We start from the raw sequence: 24,059 nt of genomic DNA on the forward strand, positions 1-24,059 counted from the left end.
TCAGCTTAAATGGACTCCAGAAGATGGTAGAGGACAGGAAGGCCTGGAGGAACATTGTCCATGGGGTCACAATAGGTTGGACACGACTTCGCAACTAACAACAAGTTTGAAATTATTTTCTCTTTTAACTTTATTAAAACCCCTCACTTTCTTGAAAATATTCTTTTAAAAATGGGATACTTTTACAGTAATGTCAATGAATTCTAAATTGTCAGGTTTAATTCCTTTGATGCAAAGTAAGACATTCATGTTTTGGATCCTTCCATTTTCCTTCAGTCATTCTCATTTATTTTAATCCAACTCCTGCCTCTTACTGCCTTTACTACATTTGAGTCAGTTGTCTTTTTCCATTTATTTTACCCATTTGAGAAAACAAAGCAGACATATTAGCAACTAAATCCTTTCCAGCTGCCAAACCCATAAAAATGATATAGCTGAGCAAGCTTCAGCTCCATTCTGTGTGCCCAACACAAATGCAGAGTTAATGTAACCTGTTTTGAAACCTGACAGTATTTAGATAAATGTGGAAGAGAGATATACAAAAGCATCATAGTTATATTCTGAGCTGCTCAATATGAATAAAATTTCACACTATGGGTTACTTTTATATTTACATGTAGAAGTTTTCTCTGTCATTTACACATCTTTTGGCATTTGGTTAAAAAAACTAGAGAGAGAATATCTGAAATTAAAACGTATTTAAAATAAAGAGGAAAGTTAAATTTATAGGTATTCTCTCCCACTGCCTGAAATGTATAATTTACACATTAGTGTTGGGCATTTAGGTAATGAAGAAATGTAACATCTCTAAAGGTTTTCCTGGCACCAAATTGCAAGTCAATCACAGGAAAAAGCAGTATTTCCTTGTTCATCCCCCCTTTTTAACCCATGTTTTTGCAATAGGATGAAATCTCTCTAGACTAGCTCTTGAAATGATGGATATATGTGGTACACTAAGGGTTCTTCAGACACTTAGCAGCTCTCATTCTCCACCATATACCTATTTGAAGCTTTTTCAATATCATAGTTTTGGTATCAGCTGTACGTGAGAAAATTGGTTGGTGTAATAGAATTTCAAATGCAGGAATTTCAATTTCAATCAAATCTGTTACTATATAACAGATCTTTCCTACTTTCTGTGTGTGAGTTTGGGTGTATGTAATGTAATTCCCACACTCCTAATAAAATACATATCTATCAGGAACATTAATACTTATCTATGAGTTATTTTTAATCTCAGAGTATCATTATAACTGAATGCTTATGTTAGATACTTGTTCTAACTACAGTGGTTTCCACCAAGGTTCTCTGTTCCGGTGGGAACAGAGGTTTAATCCTATTGGTTGAAGGGTCTGACAGCTCCCTATAAAAGGGCTGCTGTCAGACTCAACCTTCACTGGATTGTTCTCACTTGTTGTACTTAATAAAGAGCTGTTGTTACCGTTAAGCCTGTGTGTGCCTATCCATTACCCAATCTAACACTGGTGATGAGGGTGGGATTGAAAGGCAAGTAGGCGAACCAAAAAAGTGTAGCAATCCAGCAAGTACATCCAGCCTGGAGCTCAGCACGGCTTCGAGCAGCCATTTTGAATGGCAAACTCAAAACGCCCTCTGAACACAAAATGGCCATGCACGCCCCCCCGACTCCATATGACCCAGTCACTGAGCACTGGGACTCATATATGCTATGATTTGACTACTTCCTCGAGGCAAACGACCTCATGGACATTTCTGAAGGCTGCAAGAAGTACATGTTCCTTGGATACTGTGGCTGGGAAGTGATCGAGATGGTGAAAGACCTCTCTGAGCTGACACCACTGCAATCAGTCACCTGGTCCATGTTCCAGCAAACATTGAGGACCCATTATGCCCCCAAGCTGTCCATGCATGTTCGCCGGCATGAGTTTAACATCAGGAACCAGAAAGAGGGCGAGTTGATTAATGAGTACATTGCGGCACTTCGCAAGGCCGCAACATACTGCGAATTCCGAGATCTGGACGAGCTGATATTGGACCGCAATTTGCAGCGTGCAGGACATTAACCTACAGAGGAGGTTACTCGCTAAATCTAACCTCACTCTGCAGATCGCATTGGACGAGGCCAGGGCATCCGAATCAGCCGTCAAATATACTGAGACTCTGCAGTGCCAAAGTGCTCCACAAGACACGCGAAAGAGTACACACATACATCGCAAGGCTGCAGAGCCCGAGAGCTCAGAGGACAAGGAAGATGACAGCTGCTGCATGCGCAGTAACCATGCCCAGCCAGCATGCAAATTCAAACTCTGTCTCTTGCTTTGCGCTAGCTGTGGAGGAGACCATGCCAGATCTGCTTGCCATTTCTGCGACACAACCTGCCAGCACTGCGAGCGAAAGGGGCACATCGCCAAGGTGTGCCGGAGTGAATTCCCTGTCACTACCTGATAGCCTAGAAGTACACCAAACTGCCTAAAGGCCCAACCAAGGGGCCTGGAAGAAGCCACCACAGTGCTCAGAGGGCGACAATAGAGTCACCTACCACACGTCAATTGGCCAAGTCCGCACCAGTTGGCCAAAATAGCTGAAGGTCACAGTCCTCATCAAGTACTCTCCATGTGAGATGAAGATCGACACCGGATCATCACTGAACATCATGCCATGGTCTACCCTAAAGTAGGCTATCCCTAGCCTAAAGAAGCAGCATCTTTGTACCCCACCCCTGACATCCGCCTACGCGATTACCAGGGGAACCAGGTCCCCATCGTAGGCCCAGGCACCTTCCAGGTGAACTTCAAACAATTCAGCGGAAAATTCACAGTGACAGTGGTCAGTGGCAACCTGCAGAGCATCCTAGGGCTAGATTGGTTCCAAGACCTGGGCCTAGAGGTGACCGGTATCAACGCTTTGAAACACGACGGCACTGAAGCCATCTTTAAGGAGTTCGAGGACGTCTTTGGCATCAGTCTGGGTAAGTATGTGGGGACTCCAATTTCCTTTAGTTTGGACCACAACATAGCCCCAATAAGGCTAAAACCCAGGAGAGTACCTTTTGCTCTCCGCCCCAAAATTGATAGGGAAATTGACAAACTCAGAGGCCAGGGAATCCTAGAGCCGGTTGATCATGCATGCTGGAAGACCCCTATAGTGACATCTGTCAAATCTGATGGGTCTGTCCACATCTGCACGGACTACAAGTGCACAATAAATAAAGCACTACAACAAAGCGCCTACCCTGTACCCATTGTACAGCACCTCCTTCATTCATTAGGCCCCAGAAATTTTTTTGCAAAATTGGACATGGCTGAGGCATATCAACAATTGCCTGTAGATGGCGCTACAGTGGAGGCCCAAACCATTGTGACGCACAGGGGTGCATTCAAATGTTACCGCCTGCAATTCGGCATTAGTTTCAATTCTGGACTGTTATAAACTGTCATGGAACGGATTTGCAGGTGATTCCAGGAGTCGTCTCTTATTTCGATGACATCTTGGTATTGGCTGCAAATGAGGCACAGCTTTTCAAATGTGTACGAACACTTTTGGCTCGAATTAGAGACAAGGGCCTCCGTCTCAAAAAAGAGAAATGCCAAATTAACGTGTCAAGGGTTTAATTCTTAGGGTACCTAATCGACGGCTCTGGGATTCACTCAACCACACAAAAAATCAAACTAATTCAGGACACCTCGCAATCAAACCAAGCTGCAGGCGTTCGTCAGGCTCCTTAATTTCTATAGCGTCTTTCTTAAACAGAAAGCCACCCTTGCTGAGTCCTTACACCATCTCCTGGCTAAGAATGCGAAGTGGTCCTGGGACAGAGCCGAGGCTGCCACATTTGCCGCGGTAAAACGACTCCTGTCTGGTACAATACAGCCAGACCCTGTCGTTGGTGCTGACCTGCGACACTTCTCTGTTTGGCATTGGCGCCGTCTCAACCACCACATGCCCAATGGAACCGAAGCCCCTATTGCATTTTACTCCAGGACCTTGTCTGCCACAGAGCGGAACTACAGCCAGCTGGATCATGAGGCTTTGGCTGCAGTGACTGGAGTAAAGAGATTCCATGAGTATTTATATGGCAGGACTTCGAACTGGTTACGGACCACAAGCCGTTGTTGGGCTTACTGGCTGGGGACCGATCTACCCCAGTGTCATTATCACCCCGCATGACCAGATGGACCATTTTCCTAGCTGCCTACTCCTACCATCTCATCCACTGACCAGGCTCCACTTTGGGGCATGCTGACGCTCTAAGCTGCTGCCTGCTGCCTGAACTTCTCGCTGACCCTACCCCCAAGATGCCAGTCCGTTTCATTGACTGCCTTGAGACTGGGCCTTTCTCGTCCAGTGACATTGCCCATCACTCTTCAAAGGACTCCACCATCAAACAAATTTTGAACTGGGTGTGGAGGGGGTGGTCCAAGGGGCCAGTTGGGGCTGATTTTAAAATGTATTTCACCAAATGCGATGAGTTATCAGTTGTAAATGATTGTTTACTGTGGGGGGACCGGGTTGTTGTTCCACCCAAACAGTGCATTGCTGTTTTAGAAGCTTTACACGTAGGGAATCCTGAAATTGTCAGGATGAAGTCTTTGGCTAGGAGTTACGTGTGGTGGCCTAACATGGATAGGGAGATCGAAGAATGGGTGGCTACCTGCACACCGTGTCAGGAGTCCAGACCAGCTACCCCAGAGGTGCCCGCTAAGGAGTGGGAGTGACCTCAAGCACCATGGTCTAGTGTGCACATTGACTTTGCTGGCCCAGTTCACAGCCAGACATTTCTCGTAATTGTGAACGCCTACTCAAAATGGTGAGAGGTAGTCCTGATGACCTCCACTATGGCAGAAGTGGTCATCAAGGTGCTACAGAGACTTTTCTCCACACACAGTTTCTGACAATGGGCCCCAATTCATGTCCATGCAATTTGAGACCTTCCTAGCAGCTCAGGGAATCAGGCATGCCCTGGTCACACCATTCCATCTGGCCTCCAATGGTCAGGTAGAGAGAATGGTGGGATTTGCAAAAGAGGCCCTCTCTAGGATGGGCCTGGGAGATTGGCAAACACGGGTTGACCACTATTTGCTAATTCAGCACATCACACCCAGTGCCACTACAAGGAGAAACCCCTCCGAGCTTCTCATGGGTTGCCGGCTAAGGTCCCGCTTAGACCAGCTACACCCCAATTATTCTGCCTCATTGCTCCCAGACTCCACAAGCAAGATTCGGACTTTTAGGGGTTTCGGTATATGCCCACAACTATGCCGGGGGAACTCAGTGGATTCCTGCCACAGTGATAGACATCACCGACCCTCACTCTTACCTCCTAGAGCTCGAGGACGGTGGGAATTGGAGAAGGCATATTGACCAACTCCGTGGCCGCCTCTCCAACTCCACTCTTAGACAACCAGTGGTAACTCCTGCATGAGTTAACCAAAGTGCTACCCAAACAAAGCAAACACTCGCTCTTTCCACGGCCAGCTCAAGCCTGAGGATACCGGGAAACTTATCTGGTTATGTTACAGGCCTGCAGCGAGCTCCGAGCGAACTCTAGAAGCTCCAGCTGTGGCCTGTGAAAGGTTCCAGGAGCTTCCACCAAGCGGAGCTGCGGAGGAAACAGGTCTGTCCAACCTGTCCAAGGAAACCCCTCCTACTGAACTGTGCAGGTCAGGCAGAGCTACCCAAAAGCCCACCTACCTGCGTGACTACGTAACAAGTAGGATTGTTCCATCCAAGAGGGGAGGGGTGTTAGATACTTGTTCTAACTACAGTGGTTTCCACCAAGGTCCTCTGTTCCAGAGGAACAGAGATTTAATCCTATTGGTCGAAGGGTCTGACAGCTCCCTATAAAAGGGCTGCTTATAAAAGACTCAACCTTCGCTGGATTGTTCTCACTTGATGTACTTAATAAAGAGCTCTTGTTGCTGTTAAGCCTGTGTGTGCCTATCCATTACCCAATCTAACAGTTTATAATACAGAACTCTCCCCTGTCTTCTTTTTAGAAACAAGTCAACTGTGTTAAAATGTATTGTATGAAGTCCATTAATAAATATATACATATCTGACTTCCGGTTCCGGCGGCTGATGGCGACGGGCAAGTCTTGCTCGCCCCGCTCTTCTTGGGGGGCACAGGATGCCCTGTAGAGGCTCCTGCCGGAGAGGCGGCACCGTGGGGGATCCCTGGATCGGTGGCGGCCGGCGGAGGGCCCCCCGCATCACTCCAGGCACTGGGGAACACGATGGGGAGACGCTCCGGCGTCTTCGCTGTGAGGCTGTGCGGAGAAAAAGAGAGCAGAAGGATGTGGCTGCGGTGCAGTGAGGCGTAAACTTCCCTCCATTCCCTTTACCAAATTGAAGAAACTGTCAGCAGTTTAAGTTTTTTTCCTTTCGGCTTGATCTGGAGAGGCGCGGCTGGAGGGAGGGGGATTTCCCCCCCCTCGGACAGGCGGCTGGAAACAATTCTGCTCTCAGCCCCAGGGGAAGGAGGAGGGGGAGAGACAACCAATGATGTCACACCCTTACTAAGTGAATTTTCAGATTTAATCCCATAACTTAATGATGATCTGGAAACTTTAGGAACTTTGAACTTTGAAAAGTTTGTTTTTTGCCTCTAAACCCGAAGCTGGCAGGGCAAGATGGCACACTTCCGTTGTCTTTATGAACTGTGAAACCTGACTCCACCTTTAAAACTTCAGGCTTCCAGTCTTTGTCTCCGTGCTACTCAGACAAATCTCTTGTTGATTGCTTTCCTTTGAACTCCCTGGAGTGAAAAACTTTGCTCTATTGCCAGGGTGATTAGGGAAAAATAATTATCTTCTGCCTGGACCCTCTGTCTCCTGGACTCTCCTGGCTGTTCTGCCTCTCTGACTGATCATTCTCTACACTGACTGAACTCTTTACTTCATAAACAATGTCACCCAAAAGACCACCTCCTGGAAAGCCTGGTTTTGCTGCCTCTGCCCCGACATCTGCAACCTCCAGTCCTGGTACACAATCAACGATAACAGCTTTGATGCAACCTAAAACCACAGAGACGGAGTTTTCACAAATGTTCCAGCAACTTCTACAGGGACAAGAGGAAATAAAGAAACAACTGAAGGAGATGAAAGAAGAAATTAAAGAGAACCAGGCCCAAATTAATAAGAACTCACAGAGACTGGATCTTTTGGAGGGTGGGACGGCTGAGATGAGGGAGGGGATGGAAGGGGTGCAGAAGGGAAACAAAGAACTTGACACCCAACAGATGAAAATAGAGTTTGAGAGAATGTCTTTTTATCTTAGATTCCAAAACGTGATGGAGGCAGATGATGAAAATATAAGGGACATCATGACAAGTATTTTGGCTGAATACATCCAGAAAGAGAAACAACAGATGGGGTGGGAAATAGACCTGGTTTATAGAGTGAACTCAGCCTACGCTAGAACACACAATGTACCCAGGGAGGTACACATTAAATTTCTCAGAAAAAGTACAAGAGATGAAATTCTGAGTGCACAAAAGGGGCAAGCCTTGACATACCAAGATAGGGAGATAACCATTCTGAAACAGATCCCCAAGAAAGTGAGGGGAAAAAAGAAAAAATTATTCGCAATTAGCGAATAAATTATACCAGAAGGGGGTGTGGTTCAGATGGTTGATGCCTGAAGGTATGCTAATATTCTGGGAGGAGACAAGAGTTAGAATTAATACACCCACAGAGGCGCAGGCCTTTATGGAAAAAAACAAAGCACTCCTAGAAAAACCAGATGATCTTTCAACAGACATACAGGACACGGGAGGGGCCGGAGCTCTGTCGGCGGGGGGAGATGGGGCAATACCAAGAAAGCTCAGATCACAAAAATGAGTAAGAAAATCCACATGATATAAACTGATCGAAATTACTAACGGAATTTATATGCTGACTATATGTTACTACTTAGTAATGAACTTTGTGTAAATGTATACTATGAGTATGGAGGGAGGGGACACCTACCGCACATCGCAACTGCCAAAATTTATAACCTTTCCCTTACCTTTTTCCCTTGTAAAATGTTAAAAAAAACCAATAAAACTTTGTTTAAAAATAAATAAATAAACATACACATATCCATTATTGATGTACAGATTAAAATGCTTGATTAAAACCATTTTAATAGAATTATCTTTTAGCTTATATTTGATATAATATAGAAATATACAGAAAGTTATACAATTAGATTTCCAGTCCAAATGTTTGCAAACTATTTTAGAAAATTAATACCGTTTTGTATGAGAACATTTCAGACACAATGACTTGTTTAAAAAGTATAATTTTGGAATGATCATGGTTTCTCAGACTAAGTACAAATATGTCTATATCTTCCCTCCTCCATTTTTTTGTGGGCTTCCTTAAATATTTGTGGAGTTTTTTAAGCATTAGTTTTTTAAGCCATCACTACAGACATCAGTAACGCATCTGTATATATTTATTTATGGACTGTATACAATATGTTTGAACATAACTGATTTGCTTCAAAGATGAAGACATGGGAGCAGAACCCTGAGGAATCTCTCATGGAACTCTAGTTGAGAAAGGCTTTAATCATTCTTCCAATCTTGGCTTTTAAAAGTAAAGGAAAATATAGTTATTCCTAGTCTGCAGCTGAAACTTTTCCCATTCATATATAAATTAAAACTAGTTTACTGTTGTGGCCCAGCAGGAGCCGTTGGAGTTGCCACCAGACTCCGACAGCGAGGGTCCCTCTGAGTCGGCTCAAGAGGAGGTGGGGGACTCTGGACAGGGTTCTGACGCTGAGCAGGGCGCAGAGAGGCTGGTTGGCCACCAGGGGGCGCCTGAGGCATGGAGCAGTGGTGAAAGCCAAAGGAAGGGGGCTCCTGATGTCATGCCTTGGAGCAGTGGGGAGGAGTCACAGGACAGTGAGTCAGGCATCAGCAGTGAGCTATTAGATGCTCGTTACCGACGTGCTACCCGGTGTAAGGAGCAATTGAGCAATTACAGGAGGTAATGGCTCTCAGCTGCTGATAATTAGACTCCTCTCCAGACTATAAAGGGACTGCTTGTGGACACACCCTTTGCAGGAATCAACTGATCATTGGAGTTGGAGAAGCTCAGATCTGTGTCGTACTTTGGCAGGCTGGATTGCTGCCAAAGGGTTTACCTGGATTGCTCTGTTCTCTGGACTTTGGCAGGCAGGAGTGCTGCTAAGGTGATTATCTGGAGCTTGGTAGCTGGATTGCTGCCAAGGGGTGTCACTGTAGCTGGATTGCTGCCCAGAGTGCTATCTTGACCTTGGCAGGCTGGATTGCTGCCAAGGTGGAACCTGTATGTCAATAAACATCTGGAAGAGACTTTGTGTCGGAGTGTCTTGGTATACAAGAGGAGGGGGTCAGAACAGTTTACTAAATCCTTGAACTAGTTCCTCCAAATGTATTATAGAAAAGCAGGACAGGAAGGAAAGAAGGCATGAAGAGGGGAAAGGGGTTGGCTTGATCAGCCATAGCAGAACAGACCAAGACCATTATATTTAATGCTGATCTTGTAGCCATAATAAAATGAAAATGAAATGAAATGACCATTATATTTTAATCAAGCTTAAATGGAAACAATCTTAGCTTTGCCTGCACAATGAGTTGCAAACAACCATGGCTAACTGCATAATTAATGTGCTTGCAGCAGTCATGCCTTCTATAAATATGTCAAATGGTCTGGGAAATAGAACTCCTGGATAGCCTGTTTTATTTAAATAAATATAAAATTCTGGAGGAAATAAAAATATAATCCTATTAGATATTTGATTCTTTATATTTTTTGTGTCACCTAGTTACTATGGTATTAAACTATAAAACTGTGAAATTACTTCATAGTTTACTAAATCAACAAACTGCCAATTTAAGACATTTGTTTGTCTGCTAGTTTTCTAGCAGGAAGAGCTACCAGAACCAGTGCTGCCAATTACTGGAGTCACCTCATAGTTATCAAACAGCAGGAAGCCAGTACGGTAGCAAGAGATAGCTAGTGTAGCTTAATATAGGGTACCTACACTCCTGACTATCACAAGGAACAGCTGGTGTAGCTAGTTATACCCCTGACTATCTGCACATACAGAATCAGCTGCAAGGAGACATCAATTATGCAGATGATTTTGTTTTGCATATCAAATATATGCCTCATGTGATCCCAAACCTTGCTAATTGACCCTGATGAAATCATAATTAAAAGTACATTGGCAGTAATATAAACTGGATGAGATGAAATTTTGGATCCTTCTAATACACACGAGATTGGTGCACATGCCAGGTTTCAGATCTACCCTTCCTAGAAACAAACAATGACTGTGAGTTTTATTATTTATGGTAAGTATACTTGCCTATTTTTTGAAAACATCAAACACCTTTATAAAGATTAATTTTATTAACCTTGTATCTTTGTTTTACCTTGTATTTTGGAATAAACATATAATTGTGTGTTTCCAAAGAAATTGTGACAAATTATATCTGACAAGGACATTCTGATATTCTCTGTTTATTCCTATCACTGTCTTTTCTAGTTCCCCATTTTCACTCCTCTTTTTACACCATGAAGCCCCACAATTGGAGGATATATAACATGATTTGCAGGAAGGAAAGTCCAACTTATGTTCTTAAAACCTCCATTAAAAACCAAAATAAAACCTCAGAATCTCTGGGGAAAAATCTTCAGAAATCAGAAATCCCTGCCAGACTGACCTCTTTCTAAACTCGGAGTCTAAAGGATGCCTTCATTGTGTTAGAGTTAGACATTCCTAACTAAGCACAGGAGCTGAAATCCGAACACACCTGGGAGACACTTCACCGGTGCTTTTCAACGTTGGCATCTTTTTGATTCCTGGCTGGGGAATTCTGAGAATTGAAGCCAGATATCTTAAAGTTGCCACGATTGAGTTACACTGTACTAGACTGACAAAAGAAACAGTAAATAACACTATAGTTTGCAAAAATCTAGCCAAAGGGTGATTAAATTATATTAATCTGTTGTTGCTATTTAGTGATCATTTGGATTTCTGCAATTCGTGTCCAATAACTGTAGCCATAAATGAGTTGAATCAAAGGTCTGAATTAAATAATGTTCCTTTCTTTCTTAAGAACCCAACTATGTAATTTTGGCATATTTATTTCATCCCATGCACTTTGGTTTCAAAACTCAGACTGCTAATCGTATTTTTTCAGCTGCATCCTGAGATAATGTTATTTACACAATGAGCTAATTTGACTGATTGACTACATGCTATCAAGTTGGTATCAACTTTTAACAACCATATAGTATTCTCCATAACAATCAGTCCATAACCTGGTCCTTCAGGCCTTTCAGTCACCATTGCCAATGCATCCAGATTGCTGCTGCTGCTTCTCTTTCTAGCATTAGAGCCTGTCCAGAGAGGTAGGTTTTTGCAAAAACTGTCCAAAGTATTAAAATTTGAGATTGGTTATTCATTTCTCAAATGAGAAATCTGGGGTGATCTCTTTGATGATCTGTTTACTTTCTTGACTATACACGATATTCTCCAATGCCCAAACTCAAAAGCATCAATATTTTTTCTATCCTGTTTCTTCAGTCCAATTTTTACCTCCATAGAGTGACACAGGGAGTACAATTCCTTGTATTATTCTGATTTATACAGATAGAGACACTTCATCAATCTTTCCAAGGCCTTCATGTCTACTCTACCAGTCTATCGTGTATTTCTTGACTGCTGCCAAATAGTTAAATAGTAAAAACAAAATGAAACTAAAGGCTATTCTATGAGCATAGTATTGTTTGATCTGCTAAATTCCTTTTCTGCTTTTATAATGTTTATTGCTTTGTCTGAGGATTAGGGCTAACCTACATAGAATATTTCATATAGATTTCTCTTAAACAAATCACTATGTCAGCATTCTAAATATCATGCAGAATTAAATCAGAGTCCAAGGCAGAGCTATCCTTAAAGTTCCAATTTAGTAAGACAGATATGTTGGCACAAACTGTGGAATCCCAAATCTAAAAGCTTCTTGGGTTCCCACCCAGTTGAAAGTTCATGATCTTATCCCCACACTCACAAATCCATCACATGGTCCAATCTTCCTCTGCCATGCTGGCATTCCACCTATCTAGTTCCGGTCAGATGCAGAGGTGTGGAGACAAAAGATGACCTTGGGCTTCTAGAAAGGAATGACAACAACACATTCCACAATTCTATTTCTTTCTATTCCCCCTCCCAATTACTACACTAATGAAACAGCATAATGAAATAATAGAGAGTGTGGCAGGCCAAAGATCCTAAAAGGGATATAACTGCAGGCCTGACACACTAACTGACATACATAGACTCCCATGATGACTTAACACGATGTTGTGAAAAGAGTTTTAATCTTTTGCTTGCTTTGTGGTCTCAAGACAGGAGAGGCTCGGCCCAGCTGGTTATTTATGGAAGTACAATCTTCAAATGAAACATACAGCAAATAATATTTGGCTCTCAAAATCTATCCTTTTCAAACAGTTACATCTATCTATATCACATACATACATACTATTACTTACTTTTGAGATCAAAATGTTTGCCAATAACGGAAAAATTTAAAACCAGAAGCCAATAACAGTAATGGAAGACTGGCGAGACATAGCAAAATATAGAAAAAGGCGGGATCAGCATCATAGATAACAAGCTTCTCTAAACTGGTTTGCAATTCCAATAATTATTAAAGAAAGCTCTTCCCTGTCACATGATACCATGATCTGGTGCTTACCTCCAGAAGTTGTGAATGCCCCAACACTGGAAGTCTTTAAGAAGATGTTGGATAGCCATTTGTCTGGAATGGTATAGGGTTTCCTGCCTAGGCAGGGGGTTGGACTAGAAGACCTCCAAGGTCCCTTCCAACTCTACTATTATATTATTGTATTGTATTACCATTCTGGTATTTCCCTGGTGCATACTTGACTTAATACTAAACAAGGAAATATCATTTCATTGAAGTGAATTCTACTCCAGGGGCAAAATTATTTTGCTAGTTGATATCATTTTCTGTGTCAGACCATTTTTCTCCCACCTGTAGGGCAAAGGCATGGCTAAAAAGGAGTAATAAGATAGAATTACTCTTGCACAAACATAAAGAGAGGACTCGTGCCACTAAAGCAACCACATAAACACTTTTTTAATGAAAGAGAAAAGATATTTGTTTTGGTACAAAACTGAGTGGGTGGGAGGAGGCATGTGTTATATCCAAGCACTGATGCTGTAAGGGTTCTCAAACTAAGCTGTAGGTTTTCTGAGTTCTATAGAAACACAAACAATTAAATATGCCTATTCTCATAGATACTGAAATTCTAATATATTTCAATGAAGCAAGTTAGCCCCACTGCATTTAATTGTGGAAGAAATGTCAAGTAGTGGAAAGGCTGACCATCTGGCAGTGCCCAGAGGAGTAAAAGGAAATGCACACACCAACAGATAATCAAGCACATACTCAGGACAAAAAGGGTTAACAAAGAGTTACACTTTTGTCTTTCTTTCACACTTTAAGCTTGAGCCAAAATATTTTATTTTCCGGGTATTCAACAATTATTTATTCTATTTTGCATTATTTTTAAAATTAGGTATATGAGCAGGGAAAGCACTTCATGCATAATGTCAAGCCTTTCAAAAATTGTGATAGACAAGTTATGGGCAAAAATGGAGCATAACAAAGAATCCATTGCAAACATATCAGCTTTTGTTTTAAAAAGTATATACATAATATTTTAATGTTCACATGATTTCCTACCTGTGTGCTATAACCTTGCTCCTACACTCCGACACTTTTCTAAGGCTTTGTTATTTTCTGTCTTATTTTAACTTAGTTACTTTTAGTTAGATATCAGGATTTAACTTTGAATCTTTCTCTATATTCAACAACAGCTTTCTTCACCCAAACTTCAAATTTATTTCATTTCCTTTTCTTACTCCTTCATGATTATTTATTTCAATGAATACTTTTTTCCACCTTTTATTCTTTTACAACTAACTCTTAGCTTTTATTGTTAGTTCTCTTTGTCCTCCCACTTTCTCTTCCCTCCTTCTTCTTTCCTCAGACTTGTTTGCTTCTTCCTCTAAGCATTTATCTTCCTTAAGCATTTGCTTCTTCCTTTAAGCATTTGAAGTTGGTTGCTCTGAATGACTGTAGCAGATGTCCATTTCCTTTGGTGTGATGCCATTACTCTCTCTCAATCTTTACTGTTCTTCTGCATTTATTTACTTAAATTTAATAGCTATCCAATTCCAATGGACCTTGGTGGCACACAAAACTAAAAAAAAAACCATAACAACAGAGAGAAAGATTAAACAAACAGGCAGTCATGACTAAAATATAATGCTAATCAAACCCACAAAACAAAAATGGGACAATTAAGCAATCACAAATATCACAACCCTAAGGTATAAGATACCACCCTTACCTGTGGGAGGAAGCTGTCCTAAAGGTGGAGGCATACTTCTTATGTCACACAAGATAGCAATATTTAACAGAGAAGATCTGAAGCACACCCACTCTGCTGGAATGCACTAGGTGAGCAGAAATGATGGGAGATAAGCAGTCCCTCAGTTATCCAGTCCCTGTTCTATACAGGATTGTGTAGTTTATAACTAGCTCCTTGTGTTGCACTTGAAAGTCAACTAGCAACCAATGCAGCTTGCATAGCATGATCACACAGCACATAGAGGAGTGCCATTTAGTGTTCACACCCTTGCGTTTTGAACCAACAGTAGCTTTGAGTGGTCATCAAAAGCAGTCTCTGTAAATGCATTGCAATTATCCAAGTGTGAGGTAACTAGATCATGAGTGACCTTCTGATGTGCCTTCCAACTGAAGAACAGGGTGCAACTGGCACACAAGACCTATGCAAAGGCCTTCTCTGGGTGATGTTGTCATTGCGCTTCCAGCAGCAGCTGTGAATCTAGAAAGATCCCAAAATTGTGCACTTTTCTGGACTGGGAGAATGCAGCCCCAGCGAAGACCAAGGATGGTGACAACCATGACCTAGGGGATCCAAACAGCCACGGTCACTTAGTTTTATGAGATCAAGCTGAAGTCTGTTCTTCCCCATCCAGACCTCAACAGCCTCCAAACAATACTTTGAATAGTTTCATCTGTGCTACTTAGGGTTGAGACGTAGAACTGGCATCATCAGTATACTGATGACATTGCATCCCAAACTGCCAGACATCTCGCCCAGTAGTTTCATGTAGATATTGAATGAGAGATGAGGCAGCATTGAGCCCTGAGACACCCCATTTATGAGATGCTCAGATGCAATCTCTCTCACCCATAAACTCTAACTCGACCTGACTACTGAGGAAGGAGTATTAGAGCATAGTGCTTCCTGCTCTTATCCCCTGCAACTGGCTCAGGTGGATACTATGATCAACAATATCAAAAGCCATTGAGAGATCAAAGAGAACTAGGATGGATGCGTGCACCACCCCAGACCTTCTGTCAAAGGTCTGCAAGTCTGACCATAACAGAAAATCTTTCTTTGTACTGTACCCTAGTTTGAGGACAGACAAAACCAGTTCCATATAATCCATGTCCCTCTGAGATTTTCATCAAACTATCTTTCTTACAACCTTCCCCAGAAAGGGGAGATTAGAAACTGGCCTATAATTCTCCATCAAGGAGAGGTCCAAAAATGACATCTTGAGGAGGTGACATATTCTCTGTGGGAATTTTCTTTGAACAAAGGTGAGAATCTCTCTTTGACATATATTTTCTCATCTTGACCCCTCCAAACATTCCTCAAAGCTGCTTTCAAGTTCTCCTTCTTTGTTCTGGCAATTGCTACCCCTTTAATTATTAGGGAAAATGACTATCATCCCTTGCAGTCTTATTCTTTCCCAGATTACCTTTGCCTCAAATTTCTCAGATCTTTAGTCTGCTGGATTGTTGATTGCAGTTTTTCTTTTATCCATCACCTATCTAAACTTATCCCATCAGTAGACTCTCCCTTCCTCAGCTAACAGCTTCACCCTCCTTTTCATTGAAATGTCTTCTTGAAATACTTTCCATGACTTCTAATTTTTTTCTTATTATTTTCTCATTTTTCTTTTTCTTTATTCTTTCTACATCTCCAACTCAAGACTTCGTTACTCTGATAAGTATCAGCCTCTCTCTAGCCTAGAGCTCTCATCCCCTGCTATCTCATCTTCTGCTAGTTCCCAAGAATTCCTATTAAATATTTTTCACCTCTCCATTCCATAAAGGTGCTTCTCTGCATGCTGTGAAGCATGTACTCTTGTGGGAAACTAATGACTTTGATGAGAGTTTAGCAATGTCACAGTAGACTCATGCAAAAATTCCATCTCTATAAATTAAGCCTTTATGGATGTCGACAATAGAATACATCTTTTCAAAATACTATGGCGAATTGTTTCCTGGGATTGCATCAGTCTAAACTTCAGATTCTTTTCATGAAGGACAGTATAGTATGTTTTAAAATAATTAGTTTTTCTTTGGTCATTTTCACATGAATAAGTATATCCATTTGAAAATAGTAAGTGTAAAGTGAACGCAGATCCTTGTTTTTATCTGCCAGCTTAGTATCAAGCATAATTCTGGCTGTATGGTTAAACTGATTTGACTACTGGAACAAATCCATAGTGAAACCATAAAGGATGCCAGATTCATTTTAAACATTTAAAAGTGCTCATTTCTTATTCTAGATAGCCCAGTGAGAGGTACAAATGTGGCAATGAATATAAAATCTATCTTTGTCTATGCTGAAAGATGACCCCTTGTGATCATGTTCAGAAGCTAAGAAAAGGTCTCCACAATGTACTTGGATGAACTTTACATAGACAAGGGACTTGTCTCATCATTTATCATTCAGTTTATGTATATTGGTACATATAATAGCACTGAAATGACAGTGGAGAGTATCCATAGTTTTCTGTTTATATCCATCTGTCACAGACATTAAGAGCAGCTGCATTTTAAATTACTTCATCTTACTGCTTAGACAGTGAATCAGACCATTTGTGTGTCCACACAAGGGATAAGGAAATAATTCTGTATTCAGCCAAACTTCTCTTGATGTATATCCACAGTATGAAGAGGGTTACTTATATACTTTATTATCCACTAACCTGTCATCCATCCATTATTAGGATTTGCTATGCACTGCAGCCTATGTTGCATTTTAGCAAAATCCTGATTTAGAAACATTGTTTCCTTCCTGTTTTAGAGTAAATAAATTATACCTGTGGCTACAAAGGGCTCTTAGTTTACTGAGAAGCTTCAGAAATAAAGTGAATAAAGAGGTGCCTAGAGTGATGCTGGCAGAAAGGGAGAAACAATAACGAAAAGGGAAGTTGGACTTGGTTCACTTGTGATGATGTAAGGATGCTAGGCTGATCTTCCTTTTCACTCCATCCCAAGGTTCTGCCATTCCTTCTCTTCACGGTATCTTACTGTACACAAAAAAAGATATAGTCCTTGGAGTATATGTAAACCATTGATTCCCTGTTTATCAGATCAATTTTGATAAAATCCAATCTATAAATAACTTACAATATTAATACAATATTTACTTCCATACACTTAAGAATCTTGCTATGCAAATATAATCTGGAAAGTAATTCTGAAGATTCCACCCTGGTGTTTTTTGAAAGACAATTAGATTAATACAAATAAATAAGATGTAGCCATGAAAAGCATGCCTGACATTACCTACAGGGAATTATTTTCTATTCAATTGCCAGTAATTAACAATTCAGGGCACAAGGCAGAGATTAGGGCAGTGGAAGACATGCTGCTGTTTGAGGTGGAACAGAAAATAGCCTCTCTCTTCCCAGAGTCATTATACATAATAACCATAACTGAGTTATTTTGATTCCTAAGACAGAAAATCCACAAGTACCACTCTGGCAGAAAAAAAATTACGACATTGCATGAGATAACTAACCACATGTTATGCGCTACCCTTTCATGACACCCATCATTATCTAACAGCATGACTGGCCCTGATAAAATATTATGAAGCAGGTAAGTTGCATGGATAAGAGATGTAAGACCTATTTTCCTCAAATCGTATGGTATGCTTCTAGACCATTGCTTTCAAAGGATGGGCTAAATAATAGATTGGAGAATAGATATGAAATTGTTGGTTGTATGCAATTCATAACATCAGTAATATCAGTTACTACAGTAGCAATATAGCCTAGCATCATCTGTCGCTGAGCTTGCATTTGAAACCTATGAAACTTATTGTTCTATGTTCCTTAATTTTCAAGAGAAATATTTGAGACAATGAAGAAGAAGAAATATATGAATGTATTTCACATAACAATTCCCTGATTGGGTTGCGCTATGTACTTTGATTTACCATGGTAACCATCAGCTGAATTTGTGACAGCCTGTATTTTGCTTTAAATGGAACTATTCAAGTCAACAGTTCTAAATTTTGAGTTTGAGTGGATGACTCCCAGGTACCAATTTTTTGTACCGCATCTCTTTGGCCACTGTGAGTTAGAATGTATACCTTTCCTGAGATTTCCCCTGAAATCCTCATTTTAAAGGATTCTTCTTCTCCTCTATGGTGCTTTTGTTTTGTTTATTGCTGCCATATATGTTAACAAAAAGATAGCAATAGCATTTAGACTTATATACCGCTTTCCAGTGCTTTCCAGCCCTCTCTAAGCGGTTTACAGAGTCAGCATATTGCCCCCAACAATCGGGGTCCCCATTTTACCAACCTTGGAAGAATGGAATGCGGAGTCAACCTTGAGCCTGGTGAGATTTGAACTGCCAAATTGCAGCAGTCGGCAGTCAGCACAAGTAACCACTGCACCCTCGAGGCTCTTCTCAGAAGATAGAGTCTTCTCTTTTCCTTTTCTCTTTAATGAAGAAAAGTTTAGGAATGGTACTGGTAGCTAAGAACCTCCTAGACAGTTAACAGATATAGCCACTAAGTAGGATAAACAGCAAGCACTCTATACATCACCGTATATCAAAGCATTACTTGAAATACAATTAATACAATAAATTCTATTTATTTATTAAATTTATATACTGCCCATCTCACTATTCAGAGAGAGGCTAAAGTTGTTTGGCTGATAAAAACTCTGAACTGAGACACCACTTCAAGGATTATCATTTGATTATCATCACTTAAAGCAGCGAATCATGGTACCCTCACATGATCAGCAAACCTTTCATATTTAAATTTCCAGAATTGTTACAATCTAACAATGCTTAAAAGAGATTAGGATGGGAAAGGAAAAGAGAACAAGTCTCATAACTTAACACTATACCTTTCTGGGAATTGCTACCCCTACTATGGGGAAATTCTACAAAAATAAAACATTCATAGTAAGCATCAAGGAGAAGTGTCTAAGTACCATTTTTATAGTCTTATAGAATTGGAACTGTCATTCTTCAGTAATAAAGACTTTTAAAAACCCTTTTAAATTTTAAGTTATTACATTTTCTTTTATATGTTTCAAGTATGTTACAAACTGCTTCGGTTATTAAATATTGGCTCATAGCTTTGAATATATCCCATGTCTGTTGTAATCATAACAACATAGATTAAATATGCTCCAATGGTGGATTTCATAAAGTCTATTCTTAGTAATGGACAAAAATTGTTCCTGAATTATTTACCTGAATTATTTATTGATTGATTTTATTTTTTTATCATAATTCTATACTGCTCATCTCATCTAAGTGACCCGGTTATGTTATATGTATGCTTGTATATATCTTAAAGAAATTCTTCATCTTACTAAATGAATATTTTTCATACTACAGTTTCCAAGGGAGTGATTAAAATCTATGAAGAAGCAATTTAAAAGCAAAACGTTCATTAGTTCAGGCTAACATTTTCTAAGTAACATATAAGTACATATATCAATATTCTGCTTAATCCCAGTCATTAAATAATAGCATTTGATAGCATGATTTTTATACAGGAAGAGTTAAAGATATTTATAAAGCAATTTAAGTCTAAATATAATTATGATGCACTATCCTCTGTTCTGCTTCTTTTGTGCAGAAAAAATATATATAATGATAAGTTCAAATTCCAAAATAAGGCAATACTGACATATTGCAAGAATTGGAGACTACATTATTAAAACAGTCAATAAAAATCAGGAGGAATGATGTTTCATAAAGGTCACTGCCTTCGTTATTTATATATTAATGCTCAAAATATGTTTGAACTCTTATTTCAGGAAAGCAAAAACGATTTCATAGGAGAAAGGTGATTTTCAGAACTGGAATATAGAAACCAAATGACACAATGTGTTGCAAAGTGACAGAAGCAACAGAAAGGGAAGACTAGTTGCATTATATGTTTAAAATATGTGTATCTGCACAAAATTGTAAAAGCACAAACTTGGTACTATTGTTAAAAGCATTTGGATTTAAACAAGTGAAAGGATAAAAATTGTTATTATCCACTAACATTTGCAGCCAAGGCGGGGGGGGGGGGGAGGATTATGTTTTCCAAACACAAACTGCAGATCTTTCAAAGAGGCATAAAGTAACAGTGATGGGAACTTAAACTTTCCTGACATCTGTTAGGAGACAAACTCTTTGAAGCATGGATCTTCCAGAAAATTACTGATCTGTCTTGCTGAAAATTATATCCTTCAAATAGTAATAAAAGGCACAAGAGGATCGACTATACCTGACTTGAAGGAACAGAGAACATTTAAAAGCCAAAGTGAAAATAGTGAGAATTTGTGGGACAAAATAATGTAATGCTGATGCTCTTGTTTTAAGGAAAATCAAATATAAGATTGTTCAATGATAACAGAGTAGACAATGTCTACCTTAGAAAATAACAGTCCCACTGGATTAGGACAAGGCTCATATTATTCAAGCATTTTGCTTTTAATGTATCAGCCAGCTACCTCACATGTGTGAGATGGACAGTTACTCTTCCAATATTTGGACACATGCTACATAATGCAGAGATAACACTGAAACTTCAGGACCAACAGCTTTTGTTAGGCCTGCCCTCCAAGATTTTATCCAGTTCCCTTTTACAAATATCCAACTTAGTGTCATCATTATGGTTTGTGATGATGAATTCCACAAATTAATTATGGGCTATGAGAAGATATGCTCTTGTTTCCTGTTTTAAATCTTCTTCCAATCTGTGTCACTGGATGACTCCTGGCTCCAAAACTGAGAGAAAAGTTTTTTTCTGTCTATTCATGATTTGCACACTATAATCATTTTCCCAATTTATAATTGAATAAATAAAAAAGGTATACACATAAAGTAAAAATAAAAGCAAACAAACAATAGCTTAACAATGGTATATATAATAAAGGATCCTGGAATCGAAGGCAAGAAAGCTAACATAAGTCTGCAGTATGGCATGGCTACTATAAAGCCAAATATAGTTTTAAATGACATAACAGAAGCACAATTTCCAAATCATGGGAACATATAGTACTGCTGTTTTCTACAGTAGCCAGTTCCCACATTGAGTTCTGTTAGATACTCATACCAACTACAATGGTTTCCACCAAGGTCCTCTGTTCCAGCGGGAACAGAGATTTGTTCCTATTGGTCAAAGGGTCTGACAGCTCCCTATAAAAGGGCTGCTGTCAGACTCAACCTTCACTGGATTGTTCTTACTTGTTGAGTTATAATAAAGAGCTGTTGTTACCGTTAAGCCTGTGTGTGCCTATCCATTACCCAATCTAACAAGTTCTGTATCTAGTTTTGGGCAGTTCTTTGATAAGAATTCAGAAAAAGTGAAATAGAGTACTGTAGAGAAGGATAACAGGAATGATCAGAGAAAGATAAACCAAATCTTACCATGGAATTGTGTATCTTTATACTTGAGAAAAGAAGAGTGGGTGAGAATGTCACATGGGGAAGGATCAAAATCTGTTACTACTTCTTAACAGAGAATCCCTCTGTGAGTTTCTAAATATGATAAATAAATTATGTGGGACTCAGTGAGTGAACTGGGAGAAGCTCACAGGAATTTATCTGGGAAATTCAGCAGGTAATTTTAAGGGAAGAACCTAACATTTTTCTTGTTAGCCTACATGTAGCTAATGTAGAAACCTGCCCAAAGAATTATAATAAATAAAAGCCTTTCTACTTGTGGTTCTCTATAAAGCAAATATTAACATGAACAGGAATACAATTTTACCTTTGTCCAATTATGACCAACACTTGTAAGGCATAAGTCTTTCTACCAGAAAACAACCTGGGCTATATGTATAGAAAATGTAAGATTAGAGCAGACTTCTATGAACAAAAAAAGAACCTGGAGTGGCAAATAGTCATACTTCAGTTGTTGCAAAAAGATAAGGATTTATCAATTCCATAAAGAAAGCATTACAATAAGAATGGACAGAGGTAGTGACTGTGCAGATAGAAGACAGTCAACCAGAAGAAAAAACACAGTGGATGAGAATGATAAACAGAAGCAGGAGATACATAAAATATTCTGCACTATTGGAACTCAAAAGAAAGAGAAACACAGCAGAATGGGAGAAGGAATATCACTAAAAGATAAAAGAGGATACAACTAATGAGATAAAATGAAGATCAACACTAGCTGGTCAGTCACTTCTGTGATGAACTGGAAAAGCGTATGACAAGAGCGCACATCCAATTGTGAACTGCAAAAGCAAGAATCATGGAGGAATCAGAACAGGTTCCAAGACTTACCAAATTCTGACAGCAATTTTCTTTCTTGCTGATCCAGATAGGAATAATTAATACTACAAAGAACCATTTCACCACATTTTCTCCTCAAAAAGACCACATCAATTCTATGTTTCAATTGATCTATGAGGGAAATGAAGATATTAAATATTCCTTTTCTTCCATATGCTATATATTTTCCCAAATAATCTAGTACTCATTCTTCAGACAGTATTAAAGGTAAAAATTAGCTTTGTGCAGCAATATAAATCTCAATGCATGGTGCTCAGTTAATTTCATTTGGTTACTATATCTAAATAGTGCTGAATTAGGCTTCCAACATGTAATTAAACCCCAAAGATAAAAGAAAACAGACATTTATTAATTTATATGTATTTGTTAAATTTTAAAGCCAATCATGTCACTACTAGCGTGACAGCCATAAAACAATACAACATTGTTAAACACACAGTACATTCTTTACTATGATATGTTTAGAGAAATATACAAAAATAATTCTAACATGTGCTTCTATTAAAGGGAGCTTTATAAGACCTGTTAACCATAGGATGTTGTACTTAATCTCAGTGACACCAACATGATAAAATGTGTCTTGTGACATCACACTGGATGCTCCGCTCTTTCAGATTTACATTGTGACTTCAAGTTCATATACAGTTATACCAGTGACGTGCGGTGAGGTTTATGACTGGTGAGGCACTGACACAGTGCTGAGTTTCAAATATTTTTAGACTTGTGGACTTCAACTCCCAGAATTCCACAGCCAGGCATGCTCAGTTCCAATTTAAAGTGACAGCATTTGTTTTTCTCCTTTGCTCCTTCTTTCTTTTTCTTTTTCTTCTCCTTCCCCTCCTTCCTCCCTCTCTCCCTTCCTCCCCCTCTCTCAAACACACACACACACACACACACACACACACACACACACACAGAAGTTGGATTGGACTATCTCTCCTACCCCTTCCCTCTCTCACTCACTCTCAAACAACCCCCCCCCCACACAAAAGTTGGATTGGCTATCTTTTCCAGTGGCTTGAAAGCAGCTCCTCTGCCTCCCCCCCCTCCATTCCCCTGCTGCCTTTCCCAAACACCTCCACCATTGCAAATGCAGCCTGCTGTCTGGGTGGGAAATGCCTGGAACACAATAAAGTCCACCCACCACCTCCTGCTGGCAGGCTGGGGTGAGAGGAGAGGCAGAGAAGCCGGAGGGGAGCTGAGCCGAGCCTTCCAAAAGAAAGAGGCTGGGGGGAAGTGTGTGTACTACAGCATGGCTCTTTGCCTGGCTTTCTGCCTCCCCTGTGGTCTCCTCAGTGCTCGCTTGTGCTCTCCCTCCCCAAGTGTAGTTTGATTGCAGGTGGAACCACTTGTCTTTTCAAGTGGTTCACTGTAATCAGTGGTTCACTGTAATCAGTGAAGCTGGGCT

The sequence above is a fragment of the Natrix helvetica genome (assembly GCF_964273705.1).
Source record: "Natrix helvetica genome assembly, chromosome: 6".
Classification (NCBI taxonomy): domain Eukaryota; kingdom Metazoa; phylum Chordata; class Lepidosauria; order Squamata; family Natricidae; genus Natrix; species Natrix helvetica.